Source organism: Phragmites australis, chromosome 21 (genome assembly GCF_958298935.1).
Source record: "Phragmites australis chromosome 21, lpPhrAust1.1, whole genome shotgun sequence".
In the NCBI taxonomy this organism is placed as follows: Eukaryota; Viridiplantae; Streptophyta; class Magnoliopsida; order Poales; family Poaceae; genus Phragmites; species Phragmites australis.
In genome coordinates, this window is record NC_084941.1 from 9,694,106 (window position 1) to 9,714,976 (window position 20,871).

The following is a 20,871-nucleotide window of genomic DNA, read 5'->3' on the forward strand; positions in this document are numbered from 1 at the left end:
TATGATGAAGCACAAACAGCTGCAGGAGGAACTTCCCATGCCCAAATGATGATGAGGAGATCGAAGAAGAAAATTTGGTAGGAGCCGAGGGAAGTTCTCCGAACAACGATGATGACTCCGATGATGAGGGGGATCAGGACTTCGAAGGAGACAGTGACTAGATCATCTTCGTTGCTTGTTTTTCTTTTTGGTGCTTGATGCCAAAGGGGGAGAGAATGCACATCTTCTTATGTTGTCTATCCTTTCTTGTTTATCTCTTTGAATCTTTATTATTTCTGTTGGACATGTAAGACATATGTATTTATTTGTGATGAAGAATGTGTGGTGTGATAGTGTCGGTGTATTAGGAACCAGGGGTCCCTAAGTCCCGAGACCGAGCCGACCATCCGCCACGCATCACCATCCCGCGAGGTCCGCCCTGCGAGATAAAAAGAAGCTAAGTTCCGGGAGAAGGTGCTCGGGACCGCCGCCTCTGGTTCCCGAGCACCCCAGTTCCCCGATGATCCGCGAAGTCCAAGTACCGGGAAGGAAGTGCTCAGGAGAGAGTGCTCGGGGCTACACGTGGCAGCCCCCGAGGACTCGGTTCCCCGAAGATTTCCCCCCAGTGCTCAGGAGAGAGTGCTCGGGGCTGCACGTGGCAGCCCCTGAGGACTCGGTTCCCCGAAGGTTTCCCCCCAGTGCTCGGGAGAGAGTGCTCGGGGCTGCACGTGGCAGCCCCCGAGGACTCGGTTCCCCGAAGGTTTCCCCCAGTGCTCGGGAGAGAGTGCTCGGGGCTGCACGTGGCAGCCCCCGAGGACTCGGTTCCCCGAAGGTCTCACTGGAGTGCTCGGGAGAGGGTGCTCGGGGCTGCACATGGCAGCCCCCGAGGACTCAGTTCCCCGAAGGTTCGCGCAAGATCGTTCGACAACCCAAAGGGTCCCCTCGCCGGGGTGTCAGCCGGTCAAAGACGCGAATGCCGCATTTAATAGGCACGCGCGGCCTGACATCCTGATATCCTGACATTCTCAGCTGCCCACGCCCCAATGTCAGACCCTGCCATGCTCTGACCGGGGGGCGTGGGTCCATTTAATGCACGAGTCCCGTCCCGTTTCACCCGGGTGCCTCGGGATAACGTTGCCAGAATCGAAGCGCTCCGCCTGCCACCCTGCCCCGGCAGAAGGACAAGACAGGGTGGGCGCACCGGGCACCTCTGCGGCTGCCCGGTGGGCCCTCTTAATGGCGTCGGAGGACCTCCACAGTGGCGGGTGGTCGGATACACGCCGCCATTTTCCACCGCCCCTGCCATTTCGCCGAAGCGGAATGATGACGCCTTTCTCCGTGGCACGTTGGCACGGGCGCCCCCTCTTTCCCATTCAGGATAAGTCGAGGTCGGCGCACCTATAAAAGGAAGGGATGAAGAATACGTGAAAGAGAGACGGAGACGTTCACAGAAAAAAGCCCGACAACGCACACGCTCAAACCAGCTCGAGCCAAGCTAGAACACGAGAGTCTCAAGCTCTCTGTAAACAGCTTACCCCTGTAACCAGATACATTCTTGAAGAATTCCCTTCAAGAAAAGATATAGCACTCACACAGGAGTAGGGTGTTACGCCTTCGTGCGGCCCGAACCTGTCTAAAACCTGGTGCACCCATCTTTCTTGCACTAGGACGATCATCTCCCACCGGCCGCTGCATTTATTTCCGCTCCCATTTTATCTCCCAGACAAGCTCGTTCAGGATCATCCCCCCGGCCGAATCTCTAAAAAGGGGTCTCTCGGGATCCCTGCGACAGGAGTTCATCCTCCAACAGATAGTCGTTGAATTTATATTTGTAAGATAATATTTGTGCTAGTGTGATGCCATGAGATGTTTGATATGTAATGTTTGTTTCTCTCTTTCTTATTTTTTGTGATATATCTTATCATATGCATCACGTGCTATCATGTTCACTCACACTTGCACCCCACGGATGCTAAGATATATGGGGAGCTCTCACAAAATTTCTTTAAATATGTGTATTTGATCTCAAATTCCAATTTCAATTCAAATGCACACATTTAGTGGGAGCTCACCATATATCTTAAAATTCAAAACTCTTTAATACGATTATCTCTTGTAACCATTAATCGTGTTATCATTAATCACTAAAAAGGGAGAGATTGAAAGTGCATCTAGGCCCCCTATGTGGGTTTTGGCTAATTGATGATAAACGATTAAGGGACTAATGGGTTTGCTAAAGTTATGAACAAGTTTTAAGTCCCATTAGATAAGTTAAGAGATGTTGGCATCCCTCAAAAAGAAAAGAGAAGCAGCGTGTAGTTACTCAATAGGCTTTAATTCATTTTATTTTGAATTTGAGTTAAGGATAGTCGTACTATCAAGAGGAATGCATGTTGATAGTCTTGAAGGTGTCTCAGTGCTCAAAGTATCCTTTTAGAACCAAAATATGAGAGACACAATCACCCACAGACACCGGGAAAAAGGTTTTAGTTGTCTGAGCCAGGAGTCTCCGGGTTAGCCCGGATACTCCGAACTCTAATCAGTTGGTCGGAGTCTCCGGGTGAGACTCCGGCAGAGAGTCTCGGTTTGAGCTTGAGAGCTCAACCCGAAGTCTTCAGGTTAGCCCGGATACTCCGGTGTCTGGTATGTGGTCGGAGCCTTCGAGTGAGACTCTGGCAGAGAGTCTCGGTTTGAGCGTGAAAGCTCAACTTGGAGTCTCTGGGTTAGCCTGGATACTCCGGAGTTCGGTTGTGGCCGGAGTCTCCGAGTGAGACTCCGCGAGAGAGTCTCGGGTAGGCTTTAAGTGCTTAACCCAGAGTCTCCGAGTTGTTCCGAATATTCCGAGTTCTGGTGTTTTCGGACCCTCCAGAGAGGCTCCAGACAGTGTTTATGCCTGCGTGCCCATGTGTTACCCGGAGTCTTCGGGTGAACCCGGATACTTAGGGTCAGTACAAAGTACACAATAACGGCTAGTTTTTTGAAGTGGGCTATAAATACCCCACACCCCATTCTTGAATAGCCGTTGAACCAACTCGTGGACAAACTCATTCAAAGCCATTCAATAGCCATCCTAACTCCTATAGAGCTTTAATTCTTACAAGATTTGGAGATTAGGGTTTGAGAAGTGAGATTGAGTGCTAGAGAGCAAAATCCATTCTTGAGCACTTGAGGTCATCACCAAGCTTTCGATTCACATTCTTTACTCTTGGAGCTTTGAGCTCCTAGACGGCAAGGCGTCACCCGGAGAGCACCCAAGCTTGTGAAGTGCCCTAGAAAGTTTGTATTACCCCATTGATTTGAGTAAGAACCCTAACTTGATCTTTGTGGTTGCTTGTGTGAGGAAAGGGTTGAAAAAGACCCGGCTCTTTGTGAGCTCCTCAACGGAGACGTATGCACTTCTTTTGAGGTGGCCGAACTTCGGGAATAAATCTTTGCCTCCGTTACTTTATTGCACATTTACTTATTCTACTTGATCTTTGGAGATTTTCCCGATCTACTTGTTTGTGTGCATGTGACTGCAGGTTGTTGGTGATAAGGTATTTAGGCTTCTCTTAGAACATGTGGTAACTTATAGACTCATTTAGATTTGCTCGAAAGTTCATAAGTTTCAATTTCCTGTATAATCTGGATTATTCGGATAAGCCCGGAGTATCTGGGTTTTGTATAACTCGGAGTCTCTGGATTTACTCGGAGTATCCGGATTCAGTAATCCGCTGCGAAGTTTTAAATTTTAGGAAACGCCTATTCCCCCCCCCCCTCTAGGTGACATCTCATACATTTCACCGCCTGTGCCATGTTCTGCTCTAGTGCGTGTGCCATCACCATGCTGGCTAGATCGTCGACTCCATCCATGGCCAATTCGATCATTGTGTCGTCCACCTTGGCCGTACAAATCGTCGGTGAGGTTGAAGAGTGTCGTGAGTGCTGCAATGATGTGTTCAGGTAGCGGCCCATCAAACATTGTGATGTACTCTGCCATGACTTGATCAACAGGGATTTACTCATCCCCGAGGATGCCAAGGCCATGCCACAGGCCCCTTTGGGCTCGCAGAACAACTGACATGGTTGGCTGCTTGGTCGGTCTAGCGTTGCAGCGCACAATAGACATATCGTAAATGCACCTACGACTTCAGGTAGCTAACAGTCTCTCCGAAGGTCCCTACGGAAGGATGGGATCTGGTGGCGTGGTGAAAAGGGCCTCCAGAGCATCCAGGCCAGTCGGCAAGCCCCGCGGTTGGAGCTCACAACGCGGTGGTGAACGAGGCCTGCCATCGCGGGCGTCTGGGTGCACCCCCGCCCGCGTGCAGGGGTGATGCATCACTGATGAGTAGGGAATCATCGTTGTCTCCCTGTAGTGTTTCGGTGTCAATAGGAGCAGAGGGGTTGCACGAAGGCTTGCGCATAGGCAGCATCTGCTTTGCAACCATGTGGTACCATGTCCATGGTGGAAAACGCCTCCAACATAGGCGAGGTAGGGTGCATGGGGTGCAGGGTACTAGCCGCCACCAGCTCCATCTGGGTGAGGGTCGCCTCAACCTCGTGCAGGGTCATCGCGTTGAGGCCAAACTTAAATGTTTAACAAAAGATATCACACATTATAGATTAAGATACAAACTTAATTGTGTCCATCATTACTCATATGATTTATGGTATATCTATAGTCCTATATAATTCACCAGTTGTGGTAGATCCAGATGATCTCAACCGTCCACCCGCATTGATCAAATGATCACCATGCAATGTTGGACTCTGTTTTCCTTCCAAAAATGCTATCAATCACCTACTTTTTGCCTTCCATACAAGACATCTCCTTCCATCTAGTAATTCAGATCAAAATTTCGCCCGCAATTGCCACCTACCAAATTAGCAAAAATCCAATTCAATTGATGCACAGTTCACTCGTTAGATCAAATAGTAGATGGAGTAGGGAGAATATGGGTGCATTTGGATTCGTTGATTAGTTTGCCTAGCTAAGCTATGCCTAGCTAGCTCATATGGGCAACGTCCAGCCAAAGCAAGCTTCTTTGTTTGGTTTCATTTACTCCAGGAGAGATTAATCACATCATTTGCCTCTGTGTGGCTGGCTTGCTCTCACGGGCGAGCCATTTTGGCTCTCCGAGCTAGGCAAGCTTTTTGTGTCAGTTATGGATGAAACTGTATCTAGCCCTTATGTGTGGTTTTGATAATTAACGACAATACATATGGACTAACTATGTTGTTGAGAATTGATAGTAGGATGTTCTATAGGTGATGCATGAAGAAGAGATATGCATCAAGATCAATGAGCTCTAGGTGATGCTCGAGTAAGTGATGATAATACTTATGAACTAACAATGATATTGAGAATTGTTATTAGGTTATTCCATAAGAGATGCATAAGAAATGAAGTATGTATTCATTGAGAAATGTCATGAGTTCAAAGATTTGCATCGAAGTCAACGAGCTCTTAGTGATGCTCATAAGAAGAAAGAAAAGCTCATATAAGATTGGCGATAAGCTTGAATACTAAGTTGTGGTAATCAAGTAACTAAATATATGTCATTGTGAATAGAGTTTTATGGACTAATCCATGTGCTTTTTGCTTGAGAGTAAGTTAGGGTTAGGATCCATAAGAAGGCATAAGTTGAATTGAAATCATATATGTCAAAAGTGAAGAACAAGATTGGACTCCGTATATGATAAAGTGAATTTATTAAAGATGTTGGATACAAAATGTCTATGGCAAGACGGTGAAGGGCAAACAAGACTCGGCTGCGATGGGCCATTCGGTGGTGAAGGACAAGCAAATGGCTTGGCGTCGAAGGACCAAGGCGGTGGTGAAGAGCAAGTGAAGGGTTGACGCCAATACTGTGCGAGGCTATGAGAAGCTATGGGTGATTCGCATCAATCATATAAAGAATCAAGAAGAGATGGATTGAAGATTATATGAAAATTGGCAATCCTCAAGGTTTGAAAGAAAGAAGCGGTACCTGAAAATATTCAAAGGCTCAAATTGGTTTAAACGAGTTTTACATTTGAATTTTAAAATAGGTATGCTGCACTATTAAGAGGGACGCAACGTAGAGCTAATTGTAGTGTCTCAGTGGTCAAGAGTTTTCTAATCAACCCAAAGTGAGAGTTAGCTTAAGGAGCCCGGTGCGGAAAGTGTGGAAGTGTCTGAATTGAGTTTTGGAGTGTTCCTATGCTGATCCATTGTGTTTGAGATCATGAATTCAGTTGTGATATGTAGTCATCTGAATAAGCTTTTCATAGAGTCCAATATCGTCGAAATTGGACTTTGGGATCAAAAGTTATCACCGTTTTTAGAGGGTTAGCTGTGCTAAACTCGGATACTCCGGGCTGACCCGGATACTCCGGGTTGGCCGAAGACTCCAGGTTTAGCTCCAAGCTAGGTGATCTGTTAGGGCCTGAGTGTTTCGTCCGGATACTATAGGTTGACCTGGATACTCTAGGTGGTCAGAGTCTCCGGACTTTACTACAGCCAAAGCTCTCGATTATACGTTCTAGTGCCAACCCAGAGACTCCGGATTGATTCGGATACTTCGGGTCAGTACAAAAAGTTGTGTAATGGCTAATTTTTAGGGCTTGGGTATATATACCCTCTCACCCTCATTCTTTGTTGCTGCTGCTGGGGCACGAAAGAAAAACCTTCTAGAGCTAAAAGAACTCATTCCCACTCCAATCTAGTGTGTGATTTGAGAAGAAAAGTGAGTTGGGTTGAGACATTACAAGTTTGAGTGCAAAGTGAGCGTATCTCCCATCACGAGCACTCGAGTTCATCGGCAATAAGCTCGTGAAGCATTTGTTACTCTTGGAGCTTTGAGCTCCTAGGCGTTTAGGTGTCGCCGTCGAGCACCCAAGGTTGTGGTGTGCCGCAAGAAGTTTGTGAAGGCTTCGATTTTGCCTCCGGAAGAGAAGAAATCAAGAGTGGAAGCCAAGCACAAGTGTGATCGAGTTTGGAGAGAAAAAGGATTGAGAGAGACCCAGCTCAAATGTGACCAAGCCCCTCAACGGAGACGTAGGAACCTTTAGAGGAGGTGTTCGAACTTCGGGAAATAGATCTTGTGTCTCCTCTCTTGTTTCCTTGTTCTTGTGATCTTGCTCAATATTTATGCATATTGTTTGACCTACTTGTTCGTGTGAAATTGATTGTAGATACTCCATGGATCTACTTGGAATCATCACTTGGAACACACGACTTTATTTGGTTTTAGCTAGAACTCTTTAGATGTTGTTTAATTTCAATTTCGAGTTCATTCTCTATTGAACCTGGATACTCCAAATACTGTATAATCAAATATGAACCCAGAGTATCCAGGTCAACCCGGATTATCATGTGAACAGTATTTTCAGGGTTATTTCAATTAGAGTTTTCTTACATATATCTTGCTAGAATTGAATAATTTTTGTTATCCTAGAATTGTAACTTTCACATCTTTTTAGGGTGATTGTGAACTAGTTGAGCATAACATATTTAGGATTTTTACTTTTGAAAAATTCATTAGTTTTTTTTCCCACTGCAAGTTTAGGCCAACAGTAAAAGGGGACGAATTTTTATAAAAATACCTATTCACCCCCTCTAGGTGACGTCATTGTCCTTTCAATGGACAAGCTTACCATCGATATCAAGTATTTTTTTACCTCTAAGCGCATCTCCAACTCACTTCTTATCCTACTCTCTACCCTATTTTTTAGCAAAAACACCCCCAAAAACATCCTCCAACCTAATCCCTATCAAACTTGCTATTTTTAGTCACTCGCTATTCCTCCTCCCTCACTTGCTACATGCAGCGAGCCAATTCGGCTCGCTATCGAGCAACTGCCGACCACGGGAAGCTCCTTCCCACCAATCCCCGCAAGTGGCACGCCGCCCTTCCCTCCTCATTGCTCCATTATTCCCCGGATCCATCGAGATGAACCACCGAGAGCTCCTCTGCTCACCAAGAGGCTTCTGGTTCTCTCCCTCGCCATGTAGCTCACGTGCGTCGCCTTCTTCCTTAAGTCTAGCAGTTGCACCAAGCTCGACTTCTCCGTGAAATATGTCCGCTCCAGTGAGCTCCAACTTGATTCCCTTCATGTATATCTTCCTCACTCATTGTTGCACTTCCTTGACCCCCTCTCGTCATAGATCCACAACCATCAGCATTGAAATCAAAGATTTCGCCGCCGCCAAGCTCCGCCTCTGCTGCAGGAGTTACCGCTGCCTGCCTGGACCAGACTTGCTCTAGCCTAATCAAGCCTAGGGTGAGCTCCTCCGTGGGCATCTCTACGGGCATCTCCACCATCGACTCTGTCCCAAGCAGTGTGGGGGGGGGGGAGCTGGAGATCACCCCGCTGCTCCACTCGCTAGGGCAGTGCGCCACGGTTGGGGACGAGATCCACACCCTCATCGCCACCACAAATGCTGATGACCCCACTGTTCCTCCCTGGCTCCACTATTATTGGGGCCTACCTTCGCTGTCGAGCGCGATGGGTGGTGGGGGAGGAGGGTGTGGGTGAGTGTGGTGGAGGAGGAGGCGTCTCGGGGATAAGTAGTGGAGCGTGGTAGGAGAGAAGGCGGCGGGTGAGCGCGGTGGGGAGGAGCGTCGTGCTAGGGAGGGAGCTGCTGACACCGCAGGATCGATGAAGCTGCTAGAGAGGGAGCTCGAGCTAAGGAAGAAAGAGAAGATGAGATGGGAGAGAATTAATAAAATAACACTGACATGTGGGATCCACTGTTTAGGAAGCAAAATTTAAAGAACCGGTTGGAACACGCTGAGTAAGAGCATCTCTAAGGGACTCTCTAAAACTCACTTCCTATATCTTCGTATAGGGAGCCTTCCCAATAAAATTTGCACTCTAAATCTTCTCCCTATCCAACAAACTCCCAATACCTCATTCCCTATATGTCATCTACTGTGTCACCGATGGGTGGATCCCACCTATCATCTCTCTCTCTTTCCTCTTCACCAGCGTCCGTACCAGGTGAGCGTGGCTGTGGTGGAGGCAAAGCACGGGTGGTCCTGCGCGATGACGAGGCCGATGGACACGAACTCAGGTGCCGCAACGGTGACCAGCATGTAGGTGTGCTCAGTGAACATGGCGACGGCCAGCTTCATCCACCAGGCCACCATGTCCACCCTCTCCTTGGTCACCGACTCGTCGCCATCATCGTCGTCCTCGCCGTGCTCACCCTCCCGCTGTCCCATAGTGAAGCCGCCGACCGCCTCCTCATCGCGCCGTTCCCCAACGCTAGCTCGAATAATGACGCCACACGGTCCAGCTCACCGAAGTAGCACTCTTATCGGCTCTCTAGCTGCAAGCAAGCGCTATGGACGTTGCTAATTAATCAGCAAAGAACGAGCTAGTTGATGGTTGATGCAATGCAAGAACCGTACGGACCTCGTTGAGAAGGCCGAGGAGCAATGCCTAGACGCCATCGGCATCGTTCTTGGTCGCTCGATGCAACACCTGATGAGCTCTGGCCTCGAGCTACTCCTACCTATCTGCCTCCTCATCATCGGTCGCGCCAGCTGCTAGATCTGCCATGCGCACCAGCTCACTCAGCGGCTCCTGCGTGGTACCGGGACCGTGCAGGACGGACTTCGTCGCCGGCGGCGAGGCAGAGGATGAAGGCAATGTGGCCACATAGCACAGAGAGCGCAACGAGGGAGACAGTGACCTCGCCGCTGGAGCACGCGGCGCTTCTGCACCCTGCGATGATTAGTGGGCCTAGTAGGATTGGAAGTCCGAGAGAGGTTCTCTATTTTTAGCTAGGATGGAGCTGTTAGAGAGTGTTTTTAGTTAAAATCTCTAAATTTAGCTATTGAGGATGTCGTTTGAAAATGCTCTAATAGAAAGTGAAATCTAGATAAAAAGCACCGTATTTAGAGGAATAGGAAGCCAGAAATTGATAGTGTGCTGGAGATATCTAACAAACGCCGCATCGGCACCCTGCTTTAGATCCAAACGCACCCTATCAAACCCGGAACGTGCGCGCGAACTGCTACACGGCGCCTCCGACAAAGGCTCTGAGCTCGGACCCCGGCTGCGATGCGCCGGGGGCCGCCGCGGCCGCGGCGCTCGAACTATGGACCTCCTCCCAGCCGGCGCCCGTCCAGGAGCGGCGGCGACGTCTGCTCCAGCTGATGGGGCTCGCCGAGGACCCGTCCCTGGCCCGATTCGAGATGGGGCGATCCTCCTCCTACGAAGCCGTGAGCTTGCCACCGACCGCTCCTGTCTCGCGGTCCAGATTGGGCAGGGCAACGCAGGGCGCCACCGCAAAACTACCGCTCGGTGGCGACCGTTTGCGGTTGTCATCATCCGAAGCTCCACCAGGGTGGCGCACGGTGGACGCCGCCTCTTGGTGGCACACGTACAAGGCCACCAGGGTGTTGCCCTCTCCTCCGAAGCCCGGCCGGCCCCCTCCCTCCGTCTTCTTCAAGTACCAGTACGCCCCCCCCCCCCTCCTTCAAGCATTGCATACTCTAACAGTGACAAGAGCATGTCAGAGGCGTGGAACGTTGAGATATTGCGTCTGAAATTCTTGAATGATTTATCAGTACAATGGACCCTGATGCATGACATATTCCCAAATCTGATGTTTCTGGAGGTCTTCAATTGCACCAAGCTAGAATCTTTCCATTGTGACAAGGATGGGGTGTGGATGAACTGTGGGACGCAGGAGGTCAGCAAGTAGAAGGTAGGGTTTAATCAATTGAGCTTTTATTATTACTTTTGCAGTGCCACTATATTTGCATCCCATTGTCAATAACAGTTTTCCATGTAAAAGGAGGCTTCCTAAGTAATTATCCGGCTAATATTACAGAAGCACATTGGCCGAACATTATTAGCAAATATATATGCTTGAGCTCACTGTTACCAGATAAGCTACCATTGGATCTACTATACAGATGTGTTACCAAATTGTTCTATTGTGTTAATTTCACTGTTACACTCCAGCAAATGCAGCTAGAAATTATCTTTTGGTTCATTTAGAAAAATATGCAGATTGAAAAATATTCTAGAATGTCCCGTGTTAAATGTATTCATTTTGGATAGAGCTACCAACAATTGACACCCTTATATGTGTGTCACATTGAAGTATTTATGTTTTCCTTTAAAGATTAAAAAAAGCTTTAGGATATGCACAGAATCAGGTTAAAAAAAAAACGTAAGCACATGTGCACGATTATTGAGCACTTTGATCTTATAAGGAGGTGCTGATTTTTACATGCTTTTGCAGATGATTCAAGTAAAAAAGAGCAAGAAATAAAGTTCCATTTAGGATGACAACATTTGTAGATGAATGTTTGATTGGTAGTTCACAGCCAAAATTGTCATGACCTTACAGTAACTCCTCTTATCCTTACTTTATTTTGTTTAGTTTGTAATCTTATCCATCCCAATAATTCACATTCCATTAGATGATTCTGTGTAGATGCCCATCAGCTTCCTGCTATTCCCCCACCACAGCAAGTATTACTTGGTAGATTTATTTCATTATGGGTAATTACAGAATCCAATATGATTCTTGGACACTGTACTCGCCTAAGTTTGTAATCCTTCAATTAAAGTTGGGTTGTTATGAAAACATGTTGTATGTGCAGCATAGTACTATCAATTGGTAGCCTTCTTAGCTCTTTTACTTCCTAAACTGCCTATATTGCCTAACTTATATTGTGTGATGCCACCATATGTGTTTAATTAATGGCGATGATCATGCTTCCTTCCCTTGATTTTTTGTATAACATGTTTTATCTTCTCTACTTTATGGTTGACATATTGTCTCCTTGCCTGTATCAGTGGCAGATCACCTCATATTGGCTAATTGGCTCATATGTTTTACCTTTTCGGTTTCAGGTTTTACAACCTGGCTGTCCTTTGCTCACTAGCTTTTTCAATGAAGTGATTCACTATGGCTTGATGAACTTTTAGTTGCAATGGCTCATTTAGATCTTCAGTAGAATCACCGATGCGCAAAGTAAATTGTGCAACTTAGTTATGTGTTATTGTGTAGCTGAAAATTTGGAATTTGGATTATCTCTTATGTAGTGAATATTGTGTTCCCTGATCAGTTCCTGACTTTGCAGAATTAATTTTCATATTTTATATGGAATGTACCACTTTTAGTTTCCTTGCGAAATTCACTTTGAAAGAATAGTCGACAAGGCTATAATTTGATATGGTTTTGCTTTAAAAATCAGTGCTTGGAGTACCTCCAACGGACATGGAATTCTACATTGTCGTGATTATTTGATGGAGAAGCACAAAAAGGATGTGGTGTTTGTATCGCTTTCTTAGAATTTTCAGTTTTGATTTATTTTGGATGCTTTCTCATCTAATCTAGGTCATATTAATGCATTTCAGGTGAAGAATTTACTGAAGCAGTTCAATTGCTACCAAGTAGCTCACCTAAAGAACATAGATGTCTATTAAATTCAGGAAGACGAGGTGCTGATGCTTTTGATATGCTACCTTTTCAACCGTCTGTCGCCACTGCACAATGCCACTGATCCAGGTGAGAGTCTATGCCTTCTTTGAGCTCTTGATTTCGACCTATAATACTCTATAGAATGAACTATTAAACTTCATCTTATTATTTACTTATGGCGATACGCTTGCAATAGGGTAGTGCATGGTAAGGAATTTCCCCAAGTGATTCTATGTTTTATGTTAGATCCTATTGCAAATTAACCAATATATTATCTCTTTTGTTGGGACCATCAACTATTGTTGGCTCCTTTAGAATAATCCAGTGCTAAATTGTGCCATTCTCGAAACGATTTGATGAAAATTCTCATCAAAGCAAAGACACATGGACGTGGTGGGCAAGCAGCAACAAGCCGATTGTAGATAGGGTTTAGCATGAGCGTTGTCACGGGGACCGGATGGCACTCCTCAGGGCTAGTTCTGCTAATAGTCAATTTGCGAGGTTTAGAACTAGTAAGTTTGTCATGTCTTATTTTTGGGTTTTATTATTCATTGATGGTATATGTAAACAGGTAATGCTAGAGTTTTCCTTCATTGTTTATGCGGTCCTTCAATTTTCTAGGGTAAATTCCCGACTATGCTCAAGTGCATAGGTGTAATGGATCTATTAGATATATCAAGGTTTCAAAAATATTTAAATATCACAAAACATGAATCTGTATGCTCGATGCATGGTGTGTCCAAACATAATTGTTTTGTGTAGAATATGAAACTATTTAGTATAAAACATGGGTTCTTGTGCAACACACAGGCACGTTACTTGTTTGATCATAGGAGGGCACTTTTCCAACTTGCATATGGATCCACATGCAAAATCTGCACCACATTGGATTAGATAAGAACAGCTGTTGTAGCTTCCGCAACTTCTAGGCGATGGGTTGTGGATACATTTCTGAGATTTTTTCAATTCCACTTGTTGGTTTGTAAGCGAACACACGAATATTCCCGGGGGTTTAATGGAGTGCACCGAAGGATTGTGTCGGAGGATGAACTCCTCAAGCGGGGATCCGGAGGGACCTCCTTTGAGATTCGGTTGGGGGGGGGATGATTCTGAATTTACCTCGTACGTGAAATAAATGGGAGTAAATGAGATGCAGGTGGGTTGGATGATCAGACGCAGGAGGAAATAAATGCTCAGGGAATTTTCAGACAGGTTCGGGCCGCACGGAGCGTAATACCCTACTCCTGTGTGTATGCTATAAATGCTCTAGAAATGCCTCTCTGAGGATCTCTTGTATTACAAGGATGTTTGTCTAAGTCTAGAGCTTCGTGCTTCTTGTTCTTCGTTAGCTTGTCTCGGTCCTGAAGAAGCCGTTGTCTTCTGTGTTCGATCTCGAAGGACCCTCCTCCTTTTCTCCGGGGAGCCCGCCCCCCTTTATACCCCGTCGGGGCGGGTAGCGTGCCCAGAAAGGATGGCGCGAGTTCCAAGGCACAATAAATGGAAGCAACCATCATGGGCTGCAGTTTGATGTGACGGGGGGTTGAAAACGCGTCCCCGTCCGGTCCTGTCGTCATCATCCCGCTTTTCAGCGGGTGCTGCGGGAAGGGCCCACCGGGCAGCCACCGAGCACCCCGCGTGCCCGCTCAGCCAGAGCGAGCCTGACACAGCAGAGCGGCAGGCGATATGCCTCGAACCCTGCGATGTTATCCCGAGGCGTGCTGGATGACGCGCGATTGGACCCGCCTCATTAAATGTTCCCACGCCTCCCTGCCAGGGAGTGACAGGGGCTGACAGCAGGCGTGGGGGTAGTGGTTGGAAATGACAGGCCACGCGCCCTCTTAAATGCAGCATCGGACCTCTCACCAATTGACACCTCACCGTTGAGCCCTTGTGGGGTCCACGGGCAAGGGGCTTTCTCAAGTCCTCGGGGAACTCTGGGTGCTCAGGGACTACTGTTCATAGCCCTGAGCACTCTCTCCTGGATATGCCTTTTCTTGATCCTCGGGGAACTCGGGCGCTCGGGGGCTACTGTTCATGGCCCCGAGTGCTCTCTCCCGGAACTGTGTTTGCTCGGGTCATTGGGGAACTCGGGTGCTCGGGGACCACTGTTCATGGCCCCGAGCGTCCTCTTCCGGAACTTGTACTTCTCGGGTCCTCGGGGAACTCGGGGACCACTATTCATGGCCCCGAGCACCCTCTCCCGGAACTTGGTCTTCTCGGGTCCTCGGAGAACTCGGGTACTCGGGGACCACTGTTCATGGCCCCGAGCACCCTCTCCAGGAACTTGGTCTTCTCAGACTTCGGGGAAAAGTCCCCAAGAGAAGGCGCCACGTGGCACTCTACTGTCCTAGTCTCGGGACTCGGGGACCCCCGGTTCCTATGTTACCGACAGATTAGGAGGGACCGCCATTGGTGCCCGCTCGGTCTCTCCATGCAGGGCTAGAGGCATCTCAGAGGGCAGTTTCGGGCTTGCAACTCGAGGCAGCGGAGGTTCCTGTGCCTTTAATCACAACGAACCCTAGAATTACACCGGTTGCGCCTCTCTTTCAATTCCGCTCTTGGGAAACTGCTTAACCACTTCTGGAAATCTTCCTCTTCATCTGATTCCTCGGCTTGGGGTGGATCTATCACTGGACACACAAGATCGTTCTCCCAAGTGCTAGTTTCGCCTCTGCCTCGATACAAATTCTTTGCTTCGGTGGTTATGGTGCGGCGACAAGGATGGGGATCTCGTCGAGATGGCTTTGGATCTTGCAGATGTGGTTGGGGAGATGGTCATACTATGGGATGAAGTGGTTTCGGGCGCTCTAACGGTGGTCGCACATGGCAACCTGTGGGGTCTGGTCCTCGTTTAGATCTGGATCCTGTATCGGGCCTTCAGAACCGTAACACCTCTTCGATCCCTAAGCATCAATTTCCTGATCCATGGGCAGTTGCTGGTGGTGATACAAGTCTAGGTCGCTTGGATCACCGTCCGGAAATGAGATCTGAACGTGCTTAAAGCAATCAAGATGTTGGGGAGGAAAAGCAAGTGATCCCTGCAACTTCTGAACTCAATCCTTAGCAGAATGTTGTAAATAACCCTATTTCTTCTCATGCTGTCCATAAATCTCATGCTTCCTCTTCTTAGATGAGTAGGGACTGGGGTACTTGTGGATCCTTTGATCATCTAGCAAGATATTGCACTAAGGGAGTTACGTGTGTTCGGTGTGGTCATGAAGGGCATGGGTCTCAGCTCTGTCCAGAACACCAGCCATAGGAGTTCATTGCACCCATGTGTGGAACACAAAGTGCTGAGCAAGCTTTCTTCTTTATTGAAAATGTGTCAATTGTTTTTTGCTTTGAAAGAGCGCGCTAGCCTTGCTATGATTACTATTGTTGAAGGAGCAACGATGGCTTAGCAAGTTGAGCAAGAATTCCAAGATTTTTGGTAGTTCCCGGAGATGTCATGCTAAAAAATGATCTGATTCTCAATATAGTATGTGCTTTCCTAATGCTAAGAAGATAGAAGAGTGGTCTCATTTTACTTCTATGGGTATGAGAAGGGTTAAGGTTGGAATTACTGTTTCTAATTGGAATCCTATTGTGGGGGCTAAAGGTGTGTTACAAGTTGCTTAGTTTCGAGTTAGCAGAATTCCACATGAGAGCAGGTCTGAGCCAATCCTTGCTTATGTTGGATCTCTGGTAGGCATTACTCTTAAAATAGACAAGTCTAGAATGTATAAACAGGAATTTGTGAGGCTGAAAATAGGCTATAGAGATGTGAAGAAGGTTCCTGCTGTTGCTGAAGGATGTCTAGCTATGCTAGATGGTTACTTTTTCTATGATTTCTTGTTTGAAAGAGAAATTCCTTTAGATGAACGACCCCAAGTTGAAGCTGTTCTTGTTCCCACTGATACTGATAAGGCAAAACATGCATCTGGATCTGATCTTAGTGAGAGAACTCCTAAGAAGACCAAGACTGATGCTAGTAAATGAGACATGCATACTTCTGTTTTTACAAGTGGGGGAAAAATTATCTCAAAAGTGCTTCTTCTCTGAGGTTAGTGCACAATTATCCTCAGTCTGCTCCTCCCAAGACCCAGGGTTTTGGGCAAACCCTTGTGAATGTGGCCCAAACTGTTGGATGAGGTACTGATAATATGACAACTAGGCCTTATGGAAATCATGGTTTGATTCCTCTTCCTAAAAGTATTGGCAGTGATAAAGTGGGTGGAAACATACATACTGAGAAGATTGATACCCTGAATGATATTGAAATTAGTGACGAGGAGGATGATCTTCTATCTTACAAGGTACAATAGGATGATGAGATGTTAGAAGGAAACCCCAAAATTCGAGGTGCTCATCCTGTGAGTATGGTTAGGTGTGATGATATAGACAAATCCTTGACTACACCTAATATGTTAGGAGATTCATCAAGCATGCTAATGAGAAACCCAAGGAGCTGATTCAGATTGAAGAAGAAGCTGTTCTTGCAACCAAAGATGCAGAATAAGTTGATGACTAATGTGGATGAGGAATAACCTAACAATAATCAAGATCTCTTTGCTCCAAAGAAGGGACATGTTCTGCCAACAAGGGCCAACACTAGATGTGCTCATTTGGTGGGGCATGACATAGCTAATCTAGCCATAAAGAGGGCCAAGAAGAGAAATCTTGAAGGTACCCCCTACCTCCCCCCTCATATTCATGATAAGAATTCTTTTGCTATTATTTCATGTTCTGATATTGTTGAAAAATCTTCTAATATGGGAGTTATTCTTGATTCTAGTGATTATGTAGTGATAAATCTTATTAAGAATCTTGAAGATGCTAGATGTGCTTTAGCTGATAAAACTAAGCCTAATTTGTATCAAGAAATTCCTAATGAAATCTCTAATGGTAATGTATCTCCCAAATTAATTAGTTGGCTTGATGAGGACCCCATTTCTGACCCTGAGGATTTTGTTATTGTTAGTTCTAAAAGAAAGATGAACAAGAAGGGCACTGTTAGAATCCTTTCTAATTCTCTTAAGAATGGACTTCTAAGATCAGAGTTTAAGAAAAAACTATAAATGATTGGGTGCTTTTGGAATTGTATGAGTATGGGGAAGAAAGGTATGAGTGTTTGCATTAGAGAGCTCATCTCCGTTAATCATTTTGATTTTCTTTGTAGAATGAGGAGGAAATTTGAATAACGATGATAATCTAGTTCTGGAGGAACCTTTCTCTAAGGAAGAAATTAAAAAAGCTCTTTTCCAGATGAAAGAGAATAAAGCTTCTAGCCCTGATGGCTTTCCTGTTGATTTTTTTTCAAAATTGTTGGGATTTGATTAAAGATGATCTTATGAATTTGTTCCAAGATTTTTACTTGGGCTCTCTTGTTGTGAGTAGATTAAACTATGGGGTTATAAACCTTTTACCAAAAGTTCTTAGGGTTAATAAAGTTCAACAATTTCGGTCAATTTGTTTGCTGAATTGTACTTATAAGTTGATCACTAACGTGTTGACCTTAAGAATTGAGCCTTTCTTGGATAAGCTCAATAGCAAATGTCAAAATGCTTTTATCAAGAATAGAAATATTATGAATGGGGTAATGGCTCTGCACGAGATCATGCATGAAACAAAAAGGAAGAATGAGACTAAAATTATTCTCGAACTTGATTTTGAAAAAAGCTTATGATAAAGTCAATTGGGAATTTCTATTTCATTGTTTGAATATAAGGGGTTTTAGTCTTAAATGACAGTCATGTATAAGAACTGTTGTAAGTAATGGTACCTTGAGTATGAAAATGAATCAAATGGGCCCTTATTTTAGAAGCTACAAATGTGTTTGACAATGAGATCCTTTATCTCCTTTTCTATTTAACCTATTTAACCTAGCTGTTGACTGCTTGGTCAAAATGATTCATGACGCTCAAAAAAGTGAAGTGCTTGTTATTGGTGGTGATTCTGACATTTTGAACACTTATGTTAATCTTTTCCACTGTTAGATAAGGCACTTACCTATTAGATATTTAAGTGTGCCTGTTAGCCATAGTAGGCTACATATTGTGGATTGGATTAAAGTAGAAGAAAATATTTATAAAAAGCTCGATATTTGGAAAGGTAGTCTTTTATCCATAGGTGACAGGATTATCCTGATAAATGATAGCTTGTCCAATATTCCAACTTACCATATGTCCATATATCTTCTTCCTAAAACTATCATGGATAATATTAATAAGGCTAGAAGAAGGGTTTTCTGGCAAGGGGTGGAACCAAAAAGAAATATCATCTTGTTAAATGGAGTATTATTTGTAAACACAAGAAAAAAAGGTGGGTTGGCATTAGGAATCTAGCTAAAATGAATATTGCTCTTCTTTGTAAATGGTGATGGAAGTTAGATAACAAAGAAGGTATGTGGCAACAAATTGTGAAGAGGAAATACATTCATTTTGCTATCCAAAGATGACCAAATGGGCTACTTGGGCCGGCCTGGCACGGGCCCAGCTCGGCACAGCCCAGTAGGCCCGTTTACTGTAACGGGCCATACCGTGCCAGCCCGCGTGCTGAGTCATCGGCCCACGGCACGGCCCAGCTTTCACCGTGCCATGCTGGGCCGACCCACGGCACGGTCGGCAGGACTGGCCCGGTCGGCATGCTGGAGGCACACTCGACCTGCAGCACTCCGAAAATAGGAAAAAATAAAAAAAAGCTAAAACATTCGAAAAAATCAAAAAAAATTATAGAAAATAAATAAATAAGAGCTTTATTCATTTGTTGTCTCGTTAAAAACTTTTCTACTGGAAGGAAAAAAGAGTACAACCTATAATTATGCTCCAAAAATTACATGGTTTCATTAGAAACCCTAGAATTTTACTTGCAATATTTAATATGCTTCCTCAAGTGTTCCGTTCCATTTGGAGATCTGGCACCTAATTCATTGTTGCATATATTACACTTAGCAAATTTTACCTGTTCCCCGTTAATTTCTCTAAAGACCTTTTCAAAATGTTGCCACACCCATGACTACGCATGTGAGTTCTCAGCATCTTGATCCATGAATTGAAATATGGAATTGATTTCTTGATGTGAAGTGGCTACTGGCTACTTGGCTAGCAACTAGGAAAAGAGAGATGGGTAACCGATGAGATCACATGGAGTTTGAGATGGTATTTATTGGCCAAGACGAGAGGTGGGTGGGAGTGGGGTCGTGGGGTCGTTTTAAAAAAATAAAAAAAATATTAATAAAATAAAAAAACTTATAAATAATAGGGACACATAATTAATTCTAAAAATGAGCTTTATTGATAGGTTGCCTCATTAAAAACCTTTCTAGCAAAGAAAAAAAGAGTACAACCCAACTCAGAAAATTTGAAATTACACGTTCTCATCAGTATCTAGATACAAATTTTGAAATGATTCTTCAAGCTTAGTCTTCTCTGCAGTGTGTTGCATTCGTGCTTCAGCTTGTTCCCAATCTTTTACTATGGTGAGTATTTCAACCATCTCACTTGACAGATTTGTTCTTCTCTCTTCAATTATCCTTCCAGTAAGACTGAAGGCAACCTTAGAAAAAAACTGTAGATATAGGAATCGTTAACAAATCTCGCGCTAACAGTGAAAGCACTGAATAATTCGTCTTGTGCTTATGCCACCATTGCAGTATGTTGAAGTTTTCTTGTTCATAGCTGATAACGTCACTGTTGATGAAGGTAGTTAGCTCTCCTCCGGATGTTGGAATTCCGGTGCTCGTAAACGATCGTGACGAAGAGTTTGAACTTCTTAATGAAGAACCTGCACCAAATATTTTCCCCCACGTTGTTATCTTCTTACTTGTTGTGGGTGCTAGTGGAGGTCGTTGCAGACAAACTCCGCCATACTTTGTTTCATATTTACTATAAATTTTGAATAACTTAGAACGAATATTAGTATAATAATTAGAATAATCGTGGCTAAGAGCATCACCTAGAATTGCGAGAACTCTACAGAAAGCTGTAATTTTAGCTCTAGGATCTAAAATAAAGGCAAAAGCGTACAACAAAGGAATTTCTTTCTAATACTTTAAGAATTTAGATTTCATAGGAACTACACAATCTCTTAGAAGATTGTTATTTTCATAGTTGTTTAAATAAGTAGTAATTTTAACAATATTATGCACTACTAAACAAGATGTTGGATAATAAACTCCTGATAAACTCACAGTTTAATCATAAAAAAATTCAAGAAACTCCAGTATCTTTTCGGCAACATACCAATGCGTTTCTGTGAGTAAAGTTTGACCCCATGCTGATGGTAATGTGTATGAATAAATACACCAAATGTGCTCTTATATGGTATAATATTTTTAAGCATCAAGAAAGTAGAGTTCTATCTTACCGGCATATCCACAGCAAACTTACGTGGACGCACACCTATTGCAACACAGTACTGTTTATATGCTGCAATTCGTTGGTTAGAGGAGTTCATAAAAGATATTGCAGTACGAAAATCGTCTAGGTATTGCAACAACCTCT

The 20,871-nt window shown here is 44.9% G+C and overlaps 1 long non-coding RNA gene across 1 annotated transcript; it reads left to right on the forward strand.

Moving 5' to 3' along the window:
* Nucleotides 1-10,553: 10,553 nt before the first annotated feature.
* Nucleotides 10,554-12,387, forward strand: LOC133902905 (uncharacterized). Its single transcript, XR_009907156.1, has 3 exons — nt 10,554-10,660; nt 11,204-11,310; nt 12,165-12,387. It is a non-coding gene; the product is annotated as an uncharacterized LOC133902905 (long non-coding RNA).
* Nucleotides 12,388-20,871: the final 8,484 nt, after the last annotated feature.